This window comes from Giraffa tippelskirchi, chromosome 14 (genome assembly GCF_054371585.1).
Source record: "Giraffa tippelskirchi isolate mGirTip1 chromosome 14, T2T-mGirTip1v1.2.pri, whole genome shotgun sequence".
Taxonomy (NCBI): domain Eukaryota; kingdom Metazoa; phylum Chordata; class Mammalia; order Artiodactyla; family Giraffidae; genus Giraffa; species Giraffa tippelskirchi.
In genome coordinates, this window is record NC_137288.1 from 39,355,062 (window position 1) to 39,373,016 (window position 17,955).

A 17,955-nucleotide genomic window follows, 5' to 3' on the forward strand; every position below is an offset into this window, starting at 1 on the left:
ATGCATGCAATTGGTATTTTTTTCTTTATTTGGAATAATATGTTTTACTTATTTACAATACATTAAAAATTTGATTATGCTAATTATAATGAATATATGCAAACATATTGATGAACATAGGCAAAAAGGCTGTGTATTGTCACTCTGCTTATTTAACTTATATGAAGAGTACATCATGCGGAATGCTGGGCTGGATGAAGCACAAGCGGGAATCAAGATTGCTGGGAGAAATATCAATAACTTTAGATATGCAGATGACACCACCCTATGGCAGAAAGTGAAGAAGAACTAAAGAGCCTCTTGATGAAAGCGAAAGAGGAGAGTGAAAAAGTTGGCTTAAAACTCAATGCTCAGAAAACTAAGATCATGGCATCTGGTCCCATCACTTCATGGCAAATAGATGGGGAAACAGTGGAAATAGTGCCAGACTTTATTTTTTTGGGCTCCAAAATCACTGAAGGGATTGACTGCAGCCATGAAATTAAAAGGCACTTGTTCCTTGGAAGAAAAGCTATGACCAACCTAGACAGCATACTAAACGCAAACACATTATTTTGCCAACAAAGGTCCATCTAGTCAAGGCTATGGTTTTTCCAGAAGTCATGTATGGATAGGAGAGTTGGACTACAAAGAAAGCTGAGCAGTGAAGAATTGATGCTTTTGAACTGTGGTGTTGGAGAAGACTCTTTAGAGTCCCTTGGACTGCAAGGAGATCCAACTAGTTCATCCTAAAGGAGATCATTCCTGGGTGTTCATTGGAAGGACTGATGTTGAAGCTGAAACTCCAGTACTTTGGCCACCTGATGAAAAGAACTGACTCATTGGAAAAGACCCTGATGCTAGGAACGATTGAAGGCAGGAGGAGAAGGGGACAACAGAGGATGAGATGGTTGGATGGCATCACCAACATGGTGTTTGAGAGTAAGCTCCAGGAGTTAGTGATGGACAAGGAAGCCTGGCATGCTGCAGTCCATGGGGTCACAAAGAGTTGGACACAACTGAGCAAATGTACTGAACTGAACTGATATGCAAACCAAATAGGAGCAATGGCAAAAGGAGTCCGTCTCCATTGCTGAAAATACATTTCATCATCTGAGATTCAGTTTTAATTGATCCCTTAGGGTAAACAACTGATAAGCAGTTGTTTACCTGGCTGACATGAATACTATGGCAAATCATAGTTTTCACTATCCCCTCCACAGCTAACACTTCCTTTGTGTTCATTAATGGCTCCCAATTTCATTTACTTATTAGATTTGGTTGTTGATGCACGGCAAGCAATAATTCCTACACTGATGAATACTGAATTAAAATTGCTCAATTATCAAAGTTTTATTTTTTGTGATATTTTTAAATGTCTAACTGGCTATGGCTGTAAGTAAAATGACTTTTGGGTTTTGCACAGGTGAATAACTTTAGTGGGTTATTGCTGTATTGAAATACTTAGTGGTGTCATGTGAAAAATATTGGCATGTCTATCTGCAAGCAGAATAAGGACAGCAGTAGAAATTAGCAATCATGGGCTAACTGATACTGATCTGCCCCACCTCTCTCACTATTCTTCCTCAGCTCACAGCTTAGACTATGAGATTTCAAGTGACAAAGCTGTTAAATGTTTTGAGATCTTCAGAGAAAGATAATTTATTGGTCCTATACACTTTAAATTAATAGAAATATTTAATCTGAATTTAGTCTTTCTAGACATTCATTAATCAGTGGAATTTCAAAAATGATATGAAACTCCCTCTTTATAGAAGCTTCTTTTTAGTTAGTCTTATGGGCTTCCCTTGTAGCTCAGCTGGTAAAGAATTTCCTGCAAAGTGGGAGACCTGAATTTTATCCCTGAGTTGGGAAGATCCCCTGGAGAAGGGAACATCTACCGAATGCAGTATTCTGGCCTGGAGGATTCCACAGACTGTATAGTCCATGGGGTAGCAAAGAGTCAGACAGGACTGAGCAACTTTCACTTATGGGCTTCCTAGATGGTGCTAGTGGTAAAGAACCCTTCTGCCAATGCAGGAGACTTCAGAGACATGGGTTTGATCCCTGGGTCAAAAAGATCCCCTGGAGGAGGGCATAGCAACCTACTCCAGTATTCATGCCTGGAGAATCCTATGGACAGAGGAGGCTGGCAGGCTACAGTCCATGGGGTCACAAAGAGGTGGACACAACTGAAGTGACTTAGCAGAGTACTTCCTTATACAAGGAAGCCCATATCATTTCTATCTCATTGTTTCAACAGAGTGTACAGCTGAGCAAACAATTGATAAGATTAGGAATTTCATGTACGTACAGAAAAGAATAAGATTTATTATTAATAATAATAGTCTATAATATTTTAAGCAATAGTTTTTATAAAAACTCAATTCAACACCTGATAAAAGAGGAAAAAAAGATGTTCATATGTCAAGAAAAGAAAGTAGGAGGTCTTTTTCAGAATCAATATGTACAAAGTGTCTGGCTCATAGTGATATAGAAATTTTTATGAACATCAAAAATGTGTGCCAATTATCAAAAACACCAAGTATTTGCAAAAAATAGACTGCTTGACAAATATGTGCTAGGAGTACACAGATAGAATGAGAAAAAAAAGAGAAGTTCATTGATGTAAACTATAAGAAGCCTTGGCAAAGGATATTTCATGAAAGACTCAAAGCCAATAAAAAGTATTTCATTGTTATCTAGTGGAGAAATCCAGTTGGTGTATCATCACTGGGATCTTTGGGCAACTCTGGGACAAATAATATACTACAGGATAAAAATGTGAGGTATGAGAGACAGAAGGCTTCCCTGGTGGCTCAAATGGTAAAAAATCTACCTGCAATGCAAGAGACCCAGGTTCAATCCCTGGGTAGGGAAGATCCCCTGGAGAAGGGAATGGCTACCCACTCCAGGATTCTTGCTTGGAGAATCCCATGGACAGAGGAGCTTGGCAGGCTACAGTCTATGAGGTCGCATAAAGCTGGACATGACTGAGAAGCTAACACTTTCATGATAGACAGAAGTAAATCTTTGCCATATACTTTAGTTAGGAAGATATTACTATTAGGGAGATTCCCAAATCAGGTTTCTTCTAGGAAATGAGCACATTGGATATACAAGATCAAATAGCAGTCCACAGTCAGGGTGCTTTCACAAAGTTCATAAAGCAAATGTAGATTAATCACCAGGACCAGATGGTATCCACCTCAGGGTTTTAAGGAACTCTAGGATGCAACTGAGAAACAATTGGCCATGTGCAACCAATCATTACAAAGAAACACTGTGCCAGAAAACTATTTGTAAATTTAACTTTTTTAGAGGATGTTTCAGGAACTATAGTCTGTGAATTTATTTTAGTAAGAGACAAAATAGTGCATCTAAAAAAGAACAGTCATTACCTACTTTCAAAATGTCTATTCTTTTTATTAAAAAAAGAGTTTCCAAAAGTCACTCATCTTTAAAATTACTCTCCATGAATTTTATATTGTTATATACAATTTATCTTTGCTTGAAAATTGATTTATAATACTAAATATGTGTACTGTGCATGTATGTGTATGTATTTCTCTCTCTCTCTCTCAACACACACACACATATATATACATATATACTGGGTCCTCAGCTATGCTTGGCAACTCTGTATATTTTCCTTATTAGTGCACTTTCTAAATCTTCATAACCTCTTACTCTGCCTAACTTCAGTTGATGTAATTCCTTCTTATTTTATGGAACAAAGAAAAGCAGTGAAAAAAGAATTTATATATTTTCTCATTAAATATTTACCAGTATACATAATGTTATAATAAAATATATATGTAAATTTATACATAAGTTTATAAAAGTAACATATCAAATATATCTAATCTAATATAATAAAATAATCAATGATAATTTATAGATAAAAGATAATTTACAAATAAACTGTAATTTCTTGATATTGATGTCTGTGAATCTGGAGGAAGGCTCAGAATCTGATGGTTACTGACTCAGAGTAAAATGTGGGGGTCCAACAGTGAGTAAGAGCCAGCTTGGAAGAGATAAATGTGAGACTTAAGTTTCATTCTAAGTGCAGTAACTGCCAAATACCATTCATTAGTCCACAAGCCAGTCATTAAGACAAACAAATGCTACCCTAAAGGCAAAAGGTGAATCAAAAACAAGGACTTATTTTTAGAATGGCATAGAAGTAAGTAAAACTTATATCATGAACATAAATGTAAAAGGGAACCTGGAGACTATTTTCTATTGCAAGTATTTTTTATCAATATTACCTTCCCAATTGTTTGAACCCTAATTCTCATTGCACATTTAACTAGCTTCTGCTTTTATTAATGAATCTGATAGGCCATTCAGGATGAGTCTTTAACTGGAGATATTTTTACTAAATCTCCCCATGTTGATTAATCTTTGTATCAAGAGACCAGGGAATTGAGGTACAGAGTCTACTGGTACTCTACCAGGCATATTCAGCTAGATGATTATTATTCACTTGAAACAATATTGATTACATGATTCCAGGCCTTATGATAGGCATTAGAAAGTTAAGATGTACTCTTCAGTAGTATATGTACAATACAGCTGAAGATCTTTAAGAAATATATTCAAGATGGAGTGTAAACTGCACACAACATTTCAAGGCATTAGTTATAAAAGCACAGCACTAGATCAGGGGAGTTCAGGGGAGGTCTTTCTAGAAGAGATGATATTTGAATTAAGTCTTAAAGAATGAGCTGGATTCAGCTAAGGCAACAATTTGGAGAAGATGGTTGGCAGATGGAAGACAATCACAGAGGCATGAAGCATAAAACTCCATCACCTTGGTAGGAACTTAAATAAGCAATTCAGCATTATTAGTGAAAGAAAATGAAGACAGGGAGATACAGCAGGTGAAGCTGAGAATTAGGCAATAATTAGACCATCAAGGACATTAAAGGTCAAGTGACAGACTGTGGGCTTTATCTTGAAGGTCGTGTTTGCATTCAAATTTCAGAAACATAGGAGTCAGTGTGAAAAATAATGTGATGATAAGGGCAAAACAACAAATGAGAAGTTCATCGCCATAGTCCAAACAAAATATGATAGGACTAGAACTAGGATAATGGCAGATTGGTGGAATGAACATATTCAGATAGTTCTTGCTACCCTAGTCTAAGAGCTGAGATAGAAATTACTGACAGAGGAGAGGTTCAAGTGAGATTTTGAATAACTCTAAGTATATATTGACCTTGAGTTGCCTCTAGACCATCCAAAAGATATATTCAGAAGGCACTAGGATATCAGATTTAATGGTGAAAAGATCAGGATAGGGTGGGCCAACTCACCAATATGTCTAATTCCTGAACCCAGGGTAAATTTGGACATTTGGTCAAGAGCCAAGGCACAGACAGAAACATACTCTACTATGGGAAGCTTTCAATGAAACTGAGCAGATATTGAGCAGAAAGTAGATAAATAAATAAATAAATAAAAAGTAAATGCTGGGACTGTTTTAAACTACAGTGTGTTAATGGAAATTTTGAGGTACAGAAAGGCCAACAGATCAGGGGATGGTTATCACTGAAAAGATAGTCTGTTACTCATGGTTCCTAAGGAGAGGGAACACTCCTTTGATGAAGGATCAAATGGACCCATCACAAGACATAAAGAGAGGGAGAAACGTCAACAAGAGCCTTGATGTGGTTTTGTGGGAAGAAATAGACAAGGGTAGGTAAGAAGGCTTAGGATTGGCTAAATTTGAATAATTTCAGTGGGCTCTGGGGCATAGGGGCTGTCTCTTGTCTGAAATTTGGCCCTGAGTGATTGGAGCAGGTAGATAATAATCCAGAGTGTAACAGAATCTGATAGGGTTAATGCTTGGTGGTGTGGCCTATGGATTGCTTGGTTTGTATGTGAAAGGTGTGCTCCCCGTTGGAGGACTCCTCACAAAGAGGGAGGGTAATGAAGGAGGCAGAAGTCACAGCGAGGTGACAGGCACATTATCATGGCTGGAACAAGGGGCTTGAATACAGAGGGGATGTTACAGTATGAAACTTAACAGAAACGAGAAACATGCTTAAGATGAGGACCCAAGGCGTGAAGAAGAGGGGGGCTAGTTTCTAGAGAGGACTATATAAGAAGATTTATATATCAAAGAAACAAAGTTGTTGAAGGCCTGCTATATGCTAGGCACTGAGCTGGGTACCAAAGAGTAACTTCTGCAAATTGATGAAAAGTACACTGCCAAACATGAGAAGAATGGAGCACATGTGCTTATTTCAGACTTTTTCTCTTAGTCTTTAGAAAAGGAAGTTGAAAAAGAATTCCCTTTACTTCCTTCTCTAACCATAGAAATATTTAGTTAGCATATTTTTAGCCTAGAAGGGGAAACAGCAGTTAATTAGAAACATGATGAAGTTGTTAACAAAGGTTGATACATTAAGAAATGTTTCAGAGAGCTTCAAAAAGAAAAATTGATAGCCCTCGGATAAATTTGTTTATTCAGGTATTTAAATGATGTTCATCATTGCAGCATCTGGGTGTTTCACATCTCAAAAAAGCATCATTACTGAAAAGAGGTAATTTCAACAGCAGAAAGCAAAATAATTGAGCTGAATTGTTGCCTGCAGGGCTGAATGACCCCAAAATAACACAAACTTTGAATAATCACATAAAAGAAGAAGGTAAAAGAAATTAAGCAAAATAGGGAAACACTGAGCTTAATGTTCTTAACTGGTTACTAGTTTATAGCCGTGACAGATTATTTTCAAAATTATTCTTGAATATTTTCAGGAAGATTGGGCTGCTCAACTGAATGAAACAAGAAATTAGAATGTCTGAGTTTTTTTAACTTGGCTGTTGTCCTGTTATATATAAAGCTTCCTTGTGTCTGTATTACAGCATAAGATTTTCCTTAAATGAGATTTATTTTTCCTAGAATCCACCTTTTAAAACTTTGCCATACTAATAGGCCAAGGAATACATCCCCATTAATGGGAAATAAATTTGTTCAACTTTCCTTAAAGAACCAAGAGTAGAGGTTGCAACCAGATGACCTCCTAATTCTATACCTGTATTTTTCTTTTTTAGCTTGGTCAGTATTAATTTTTTTCTTTAATTGAAAGTCTTTAGTTTGTCAATTGCTAAAAAAAATCTTTCTCTTTATTGCTTTACAATAACACTTTTTTATGTACTTGAATATTACTGCCTCCACTTCTCCCCCTCCTGTGTCCCAATCACTTCTCCATCTCTACATATAGTCTAACTTAAACCGCAAAAGCAAACGTTCAGGATTCTTCATAAACATCCCCAGCACATACGCATGTGTGTGCACACATGCACACATGTACACACTTCCACATATTGGTCTTTCTGAACACCTTCTCTTGGCTACTACAAATCTTACTTTTACTACAAAATCAAGTTTAAGATGCAATTCTCCATGATTTTTCTCCAATAATTTTGTCCCTAACTAAATTTATATCGTACTTACTTGTGCCATACCATTTACTTTTTTTTTTCATTATACTTTATTCCTTCTCATTGTCTCTGTAGCACGTAATATTTAAAAACAAACAAAAAACCTTTAGACTTCAAAGGGATTCCCTGATGGCTCAGACAGTCAACAGTCTGCCCACAACGCAGGAGACCCAGGTTCGATCCCTGGGTCCAGAAGCTCCCCTGGAGAAGGAAATGGCAACCCACTCCAGTATTCTTGCCTGGAAAATCCCATGAGCAGAGGTTCGTGGGGTCACAGAGAGTCCGACATGACTGAGCCACTTCACTTTCACTTTCTTAGACTTCAAGGTCAAGAAACACATCTTTTTTTTTTTATTAGTTTATTTATTTTAGTTGGAGGTTAATTACTTTGCAATATTGTAGTGGTTTTTGCCATACATTGAGATGAATCAGCCATGGGTTTACATATGTTCCCCATCCTGAACCCCCCTCCCACCTCCCTCCCCATCCCATCCCTCTGGGTCATCCCATTGCACCAGCCCTGAGCACTTGTCTCATGCATCGAACCTGGACTGGTGTTATGTTTCACATATGATAATATACATGTTTCCATGCTATTCTCTCAGATTGTCCCACCCTCACCTTCTCCCACAGAGTCCAAAAACTGTTCTATGCATCTGTGTCTCTTTTTCTGTCTCATATACAGGGTCATCATTACCATCTTTCAAATTCCATATATATGCGTTAATATACTGTATTGGTGTTTTTCTTTCTGGCTTACTTCACTCTGTATAATGGGCTCCAGTTTCATCCACCTCATTAGAACTGATTCAAATGTATTTTTTTTAATGGCTGAGTAATATTCCATTGTGTATTTGTACCACAGCTTCCTTATCCATTCTTCTGCTGATGGACATCTAGGTTGCTTCCATGTCCTGGCTATTATAAGCAGTGCTGCGATGAACATTGGGGTACACGTGTCTCTTTCAATTCTGGTTTCCCCAGTGTGTATGCCCAGCAGTGGGATTGCTGGGTCATATGGCAGTTCTATTTCCAGTTTTTTAAGGAACCTCCACACTGTTCTCCATAGTGGCTGTACTAGTTTGCATTCCCACCAACAGTGTAAGAGGGTTCCCTTTTCTCCACACCCTCTCCAGCATTTATTGCTTGTAGACTTTTGGATAGCAGCCATTCTGACTGGCATGAAATGGTACCTCATTTTGGTTTTGATTTGCATTTCTCTGATAATGAGCAATGTTGAGCATCTTTTCATGTGTTTGTTAGCCATCTGTATGTCTTCTTTGGAGAAATGTCTGTTTAGTTCTTTGGCCCATTTTTTGATTGGGTCGTTTATTTTTTTGGAATTGAGCTACAGGAGTTGCTTGTATATTTTTGAGACTAATTCTTTGTCCGTTGCTTCGCTTGCTATTATTTTCTCCCATTCTGCAGGCTGTCTTTTCACTTTGCTTGTAGTTTTCTTTGTTGTGCAAAAGCTTTTAAGTTTAATTAGCTTCCCATTTATTTTTGCTTTTATTTCCAATATTCTGGGAGGTGAGTCATAGAGGATCCTGTTGTGATTTATGTTGGAGAGTGTTTTTCCTGTTTTCTTCTAGGAGTTTTATAGTTTCTGGTCTTACGTTTAGATCTTTAATCCATTTTGAGTTTATTTTTGCCTATGGTGTTAGAAAGTGTTCTAGTTTCATTCTTTTACAAGTGGTTGACCAGCTTTTCCAGCACCACTTGTTAAAGAGATTGTCTTTTCTCCATTGTATATTCTTGCCTCCTTTGTCGAAGATAAGGTGTCCATAGGTACGTGGATTTATCTCTGGGCTTTCTATTTTGTTCCATTGATCTATATTTCTGTCCTTGTGCCAGTACCATACTGTCTTGATGACTGTGGCTTTGTAGTAGAGCCTGAAGTCAGGCAAGTTGATTCCTCTTGTTCCATTCTTCTTTCTCAAGATTGCTTTGGCTATTCGAAGTTTTTTGTATTTCCATACAAATTGTGAAATTATTTGTTCTAGTTCTCTGAAAAAGGCTGTTGGTAGCTTGATAGGGATTGCATTGAATCTATAAATTGCTTTGGGTAGTATACTCATTTTCACTATATTGATTCTTCTAATCCATGTACATGGTATATTTCTCCATCTGTTTGTGTCCTCTTTGATTTCTTTCATCAGTGTTTTATAGTTTTCTATATACAGGTCTTTTGTTTCTTTAGGTAGATATATTCCTAAATATTTTATTCTTTTCGTTGCAATGGTGAATGGTATTGTTTCCTTAATTTCTCTTTCTGTTTTCTCACTGTTAGTGTATATGAATGCAAGGGATTTCTGTGTGTTAATTTCTTATTCTACAACTTTACTATATTGATTGATTAGCTCTAGTAATTTTCTGGAAGAGTCTTTAGGGTTTTCTTGTAGAGGATCATGTCATCTGCAAACAGATAAATAAATCTTTTTTAAAAAAGATTTATTTATTTATTTCTGCACAGGGTCTTTGTTGCTGCCTGTAGCCTTTCTCTTCTAGCTGCAGAGAGTGGGGCCTACTCTCTAGTTGCAGTGAGTGGGCTTCTCATTACAGTGGTTTCTCTTGTTGTGGAGCATGGGCTCTAGGCACTTGGGCTTCAGTAGTTGCAGCTCATGGGCTCTAGAATGCAGGGTTAGGGGTTGTGGCGCACAGGCTTAGCTGCCCTGAGGCACGTGGGATTCTCCCAAACCAGGGATTGAACCTGTGTCCCTGCATTGACATGCAGATTCTCTACCACTGAGCCACCAGGAAGCCTTCCTTTATACTTTTTGATTTGGCAAAGTACAACAAATATGATGATATCATAGGTTCTCAAATATTTGCTAAGTGATGAATTAATGCAGTTTGTATATATGATTACTTTTTATTTTTCAAAAATAAATATACTTCTAATAAGTTCCCTGGATAAATGCTAATGCAACAACTTTTGTCAATTACTTTCTACAGATTTTATTTCCTAAGTCTATAATATAGACCCTAAATTCAGTATTGTAAAATTGTTAAGTGCTTGATTTTCACCTATTTATGTTCATACTTATATTTTGCTTCACATTTTTACTCGCAGCTGCATAGACATGGGGATATCTAATAAAATGGTGCTGTGCTGTGTGCTTAGTCACTCAGTCTTGTCTGACTCTTTGCAACTCCATGGACTGTATCCCTCCAGGCTCCCCTGTCCATGTGGATTCTCCAGGCAAGAAAACTAGAGTGGGTTGCCATTCCCTTCTCCAGGGGATCTTCCTAATCCAGGGATCGAACCTGGGTCTCCCACATCGCAGGCAGATTCTTTACCATTTGAGCCACCAGGGAAGCCCAAGAATACTGGAGTGGGTAGCCTATCCCTTCTCCAGGGGATTTTCCCAACCCAGGAATCGAACTGGCATCTCCTGCATTACTGATGGATTCTTTGCCATCTGAGCTACCAGGGAAGCCCAGTAAAATGGTATCTAACCTTAAATGACTGAGGAAGTAACATTTACCCATTTGTGAAATTAGGAATATTCATTGAAAGCTCCTTGAAGATCAAAATGCCTGAGTAGAGGCAAAAATCATTCAGGTTGTCTTCCAAGAAGCAAGAATAGAGTGTGTGTTTCAGAAAACCCCAAAATCAAGACAATAAAATGTATGTCAAAATGATCTCAAGCAGCAGAAGTGCCTTCATTTTCAGATGATTCTCTAATTTCAAAGAAACATTAGAATAATATATAAAAGTATTTGCTTCACCAACAGGTTCATTATTTATAACTTACACCTAGAAAATATTCAAAGGAAAGTGTATAGTACACTCACATGACCTCAGCCTTGAAACGCTTTTTTTAAATGCTGTAGGTTAAAAATTTTATGTTCCATCAAAGCCAATTGTTTTCCCTTTCTTTTTATAAGCTGTAATAGCGAAGCACATTTCTGAGTGTGAAAACAGAACAAACTTTCTTCACTCATCTTTCATAATCTCTGCTTGGTGCCAGATAATGCCTGCTGTTTTTTCATAACTGTGGATTTGTAGATTCAAATGTTTAAAATGGTTTATCCTTTTATCAAAAAATCAATCATACAATTTACTTGCTGCCAGCAGGTTGCAATTAGGTCTCATTCACTACCACATGGTTGAAGTAGTCAATACTTAGGTTTGTTAGAGTTTTCAACCAAGGTGAAAGATACTAATTCATCATTAAAACACTGAGACTTAAACTGAATTAAACAAATACTCAAAACAAAGAAGCTAAAAAAAAAATCAATTTTGCTTTCTTAAAAAAATAAATTCTAAAAATATGAAAGGCTCGTCTCAGCTATGTTGTGAAAACACCAGTGTTTTGGATCAGTGATAGAGAAAATATGAAATGGTATCACTCGGTATACCATTCATCACTATGCTCTAGTCTATAGAACCTTGTTGGCCCATGGAAACAAGCTGCATATGAAAAGGTAAGTGATCTGGTGGTTTTGATAGAAAAAGAGATTGAGAACCACAATAAAGTATACTTTAAATATTTTTCAGTGTAAACTCTTACTTTACTTATAAACTCATCCAAACTATAATCTCAGGAGTTTCAAAATGATTTTACCATTTTTTCCTCATTAAAAAGGCAGAAACAACAGCAACAATAAAACTCTGAAGTAATGTTCACTCAATTTCAGCTCTCTTGGCGGTTAACGCTCTCTTGGTGGTAGAATGATTTATATTTCTTCTTTGTGCTTCTCTCTATTTGCCACACTATATCATATTTGTTCTAGGTCTATTTTGATGAAATACATACCATAAATAAAGCTAAAGCCACCTTTGTCCCTCATCCCAAATTCTACCCCTTTGTGCTTTCCCTGTACTAAAGCAGTGATTAATACACATTGCTTAAATTTCCAGTATGTCTTTTGATTGTATGTGAGAGAGCAACATGTAATAGTACTTTATATGAGTTTTATTTAATTATTGAACATACTACTGCAATTTCTTTTTTTCACAGTTGTTTTGCTCTCTATTATATCAATATGAAAATGAGAAAGGCTTCCCTGGTGGCTCAGTGGTGAGAAATCCACCAGCAATGCAGGAGATGAAGATTTGATCCCTGGGTCAGGAAGATCTCCTGGGGGAGGCCACGGCAAACCACTCCAGTATTCTTTCCAGGAAAATCCCATGGACAGAGAAATCTGGTAGGCTACAGTCCATGAGTCATGGAGAGTCGTACACAGACTGAGGCATCTGAGCACCCACAAACATACTCCCATATGTACCTATGACAGTTTCCCCAAGACCCTTTTTAGTATATGATGTTATCAAACTTTAAAATTTTTTTGCCTGTATGAGTAAGAAATTTTATTTTCTTTTTAAGCTGGTACTTCTCCTATTGTTGAAAATGTTTTGGTATACTCTGATTGTTATATTGGACTCAGGTTACTCTTCAGTGAATTGCTTATTATTGCATCTTATAATTTTTCCTACTAGGATATATGTGTTCTTTCTTATTGAATTAAGAAATGCTATTGGATAATAACTATTTATCTGTTACAAAGTAGCATATATTGTTTTCTAGTCAATCCTAGATTATCTTTTAACTTGGTTTCTGGCAATGTTAGTCATGTAGCAGTTCCTAGTTTTGATACAGTCACATTCATCTACCTTTATTTTATAAGATGTGCTTATGTATTCAATTTAAAACTAATTCACTGTTATATATCAGACATGTTCTCCTACAACTTTCTCGTAATATTTTTAAATTTCAGTGTTTCTATTGAGTTGTTTCACCATCTGGAAATACTTCATATAATGTAAGATTTGTTGTTGTTCAGTCGCTCAGTCGTGTCTGACTCTTTGTGACCCCATGGACTGCAGCATGCCAGGCCTCCCTGTCCTTCACCATCTCCCAGAGTTTGCTCAAAATCATGTCCATTGAGTCAATGATGCCATCCAACCATCCCATCCTCTGTCACTCCCTTTTCCTCCTGCCCTCAATCTTTCCCAGCATCAGAGTCTTTTCTAATGAGTCTGGTTTTCGCATCAGGTGGCTGAAGTATTGGAGCTTCAGCATCAGTCCTTCCAATGAATTTCAGGGTTGATCTCCTTTAGGATTAACTAGTTGTAAGATAAGAACCAATTTTTTTTTTCCTTTATGCAAACACTGTATTGTAACATCACTTACTTATAGTTCTACTTTAGCCTGATGACTTGTAATGTCCCTCTACCAAGAGAACATGTTTTTCTGGGTCTAAGTTCTCCATTCTGTATATTGTCCATTTCTGATCTTGCATCACTATGAATCATGCTGTGTAGGGCCACCCAAGATGGTAGGGTTATGCTGGAGAGTTCTGACAAAACTCTGGAGAAGAGAATGGCAAATCACTTCAGCATTCTTGCTTTGAGAACCTCATGAACAATATGAAAAGGCAAAAGGATATGACACAAAGATGAATCACAGTCTTCATAAGTTCTGACATTTGGTAAGACGAAGGCTTCCATTATTATTTTTAATTTTGCCCTAGAACTATTTTAGATATTTTTGTTATATCCTCATTAAATTTAGGATCAGTTTGTTTAAGGTCTAGAAGAAAAAAATTTTTTGAGATTTTCATTTTAATTATATTGCACTGATTGATGTATTTTAGACAGAATTAAGGTATAAAGTTTTTCACTTGTGAACTTATTATGCACTTTTATTTATTCAGAGCTTCTTTTATGCTTTTTAATAATTCATAATCTTTTATTTCAATAAAGAACTTATGTATATATGTACATACATATTTTATGTATATATAGCAGCAATTTCCCACCTTAATATATTAGTTTATGCTCATATTGTAAATGGGGTATTTTTAATTATTGATATATATTTTTAGCTATTGAAGATTGTGATCTGAATACAATTTGCTGCATGTTCTTATTGCTTCTAATGATTTACAGATTGTCTTAGGTTATCCTATAGACAACCAGAGTCAGCAAATAAGTATGAGTTTGTCTTCCTTTAAAATACTTTTGCCTCTTTTTCTGTTTTTCTATCTTATTTAATTGGCTAGCCACAAGAATTTTCAGTTCACTGTGACATAATTGGGATATAGAGGTCATCTTTATTTCTGTTCAGTCTTTTATTTAAAATTTTTTAAAGTGTGACTCATCTCTGGGATGTTTAAAGTGAAGTTTTAGTATACAAAATTCATCAGGTTAAAAGAATTTCTTTGCACGTGTAGTTTGATGAGAACTTAAAAGATGAATTAACTATTAATTCTATCAAAAGTCTGATGCATTTCTCGAGATAATATTTTTCATCAACAATCTGACAAAAGAACTTATATTGATAGTATTTTCTAATGCTAGAATATTGCTGTTCTCCTTCAGTAAACTTAGTAATATATTAACTTGATGAAGATGCATTCAGTTTTAAAATTTTATTTAGTATCTCACTCTATACATTCAAATGTAACATTGCTCTTTGTCTCTTTTCTTCTTCCCTCCTTTTTTGCAGTCAATTAAAGCCATAAAAAATAATTTGCATATTATTTTTTTTTACCTCATATTTTTACACCTTAAAAACAACATTTTTACAAGATGGGCAGTCTCTGTTCTTTAAAAATTAATAAATCTGCACATTGTGTAGCCTAGCTATATTTTAGTAGCATTCTTTTGTTAATGATTGAATTGCTCTAATGTGGAAGTTACTTTTTATTCTCAATGCTACTTTATTGATTTGTTTTTCTAAATATATTACATTTTTAGTTGACCCCAAACTGTTGATACTTATATAAATCAATGATTAAAAAAAAATCTGTCTGATACTATGTTCCCATTAAACTATCTTGTGACCACAGTTACATTTAATCTTCTTAAAAAAATTTTTAAGTTTCTGTTTGAATATGGAAATAATGGAAATAAAGTAAATAACATTACTCTAATCTCCTAACCAAACTAACTAAAAGTCTGTTGAAATACTGTTACAAAATACACGAGTGTTTAAAATTTCATTGTAGAAATAAAAACTTTCTTATTCCTAAGTTAGCTTACTTCCTGCAAAAGATTACTCCCTATATATTTTCTAGACAATTGTTCATGATTTTATTTTAAATATGACAAATTTTTCTATAAAGGTCAAATACACTGGTCTTTTCCTATAAACCTATTCCTGTAAATAAGATTCTAATGAGATTTAAGAAGATCTGCTTTTGTCTGCATTTAAGATTTATAAATTATAAATACTGGAGTGGGTTGCCATGCCCTCCTTCAGGGAATCTTCCCCACCCAGGGATGGAACCTTTGTTTCTTAATGTCTCCTGCACTGGCAGGTGGGTTCTTTACCACTAGTGCCACTTGGGAAGGCCCTATTGACTTATAGTGACCCATTAAAAATGAAACGGCAACCCATTCCAGTATCCCTGCCTGGAGAATCCCATGGACAGCGGAGCCTGGTGGGCTACAGTCCCTAGGGTCGCGGAGAGTCCTACACGCCTGAGTACGCATGCACTCCTTGTGGCATATGAGATCTTAGTTTCCCCACCAGGGATCAAACCCTGGGCCCTCAGTAGTGGAAGCTCAGAGTCTTAACCATTGGATCACCAGAAAGTCCTGCTGGCCCAGTGTTTGCCTGTGGGTAGCACAGACAACTGGCACGGACCGGATGCCATCCTTTCTGCGGGGACTCCTGTTCTGGCGCTGCCACTGCTGCAGCGACACAGCAGCCAGTTTCTTCTCTTAATCAACACGGTGTCAGCCCTAAGAGAGATGGTGCGGCGCCCTGCGACCGGATTTTATTAGTGGAAGGCAGAGCATCCTGGCAGCTCGTAAAGACTCTGCCTGCAATGCAGGAGACCTCAACTCGATTCCTGGGTTGGGAAGATCCCCTGGGGAAAGGATAGGCTACCCACTCCAGTATTCTTGGCTTTCCCTGGTGGCTCAGATGGTAAAGAATCCGCCCGCAATGCAGGAGACCTGGGTTTGATCCCTGGTTTGGGAAGATCCCCTGGAGGAGGGCATGGCAACCCACTCCAGTATTCTTGCCCGGAGAATCCCCATGGACAGAGGAGCCTGGCAGGCTGCAGTCCATGGGGTCGCAAAGAGTCAGACATGACTGAGTGACTAAGCACACAAAATGTTAACAGATACTCCATCTATCACCTTCTTTTTCTGGCAAGCTTTAATGAATCATCTGAACATTTCCACCTAGTTTAATTGCCTGAAGCTTTTCTTTCTCCCTTTTATTTCTGTTTCCTTTTTTTCCCCTCTGCATAATCCTGACCTTTTCCCCTTTATTTAATCTCATCTGTGGGACTTGAGCTGGTAGAGTCCCCAAAGCCTCCTTTATATCATTGTGCTCATAGTACCAACTGCTGTAATAAGAGTGGGATGGATCATTGACGAGCCCATGAGACTTCACTGAGCACACTCACATAGGCTTTTAATGAAAGTAACAGTATAGCAGGTAAACACAGAGGTGCAACAAATTCCAGACACAACTCCCAGGATCCTTTCTCACTTGCCTGAGATGCTTTATCTTAAAATTGTTAACCAACAAGATACATGAAAAGATGTCCTTTTCTCAAGGAGGTCAAGGTACAAATTTATAGAAGGTCTTTTGTGCCCCATTGGTCCTAAAACCAAACCAGGAAACTGTTTTTACCAGATTCGAGTGATCAATTTATATATTTTCAGTAAATAACATAGACAGATTAGCACAGAGTGACTTTAAGGGAGTTTTTGACTTTATATAACACATTTTAAATCATGAGCTAGTACATTTTATCCCTGCTTTGGACAAGAGTCAGTAGCAGACTTCTGGAGTTCCTAGGAATAACATAGTTCCTATCAGAGACCAACAAGTTAACCCTATCTTTATAGAGATTTGCAATTTCAGTTATCTCTTTCTTATTTCATTTAAAAATACTTGTTGTTGATCAGTTGCTAAGTTGTGTCCAACTCTTTGGGGTCTCATGGACTGTAGCATGCCAGGCTTCTCCGTCTCCTTGAATGGAACAAAACTCCTAGCCTATATGACTGATTTTTGGAATGATTTTTAGACTTACTTTAAGAACTAGAAATTGTTCTACTTTATCATAAATGTTCCTTGTGTGCTTGAGAAAGATATTAATTCTATAATTGCTAGAATTAGTTATTATATAGACATACGTCTTTTAAACCAATCTGTCAATCAAGTTTACCAGATCTTTCAAAACCTTTTTTTCTGTGTCCTTATTTGTTCACTTGACTGTCAATTAGTGGAATAAGAATGTTAGAGGAATATTATTATGCTTGATCTGTCCATCTATAGATGTAACACTGCCTGGAGAATCCCGTGTGCAGAGGAGCCTGGTGCGCTGCTGTCCATGGGGTCGCACAGAGTCAGTCACGACTGAAGTGACTTAGCATGCATGCATGCATTGGAGAAGGAAATGGCAACCCACTCCAGTATTCTTGCCTGGAGAATCTTGTGTGCAGAGGAGCCTGATGGGCTGCTGTCTATGGGGTCGCAGAGAGTCAGACACGACTGAAGTGACTTAGCAGCAGCAGCAGTCAGTTATTTCCCTTACATATTTGAG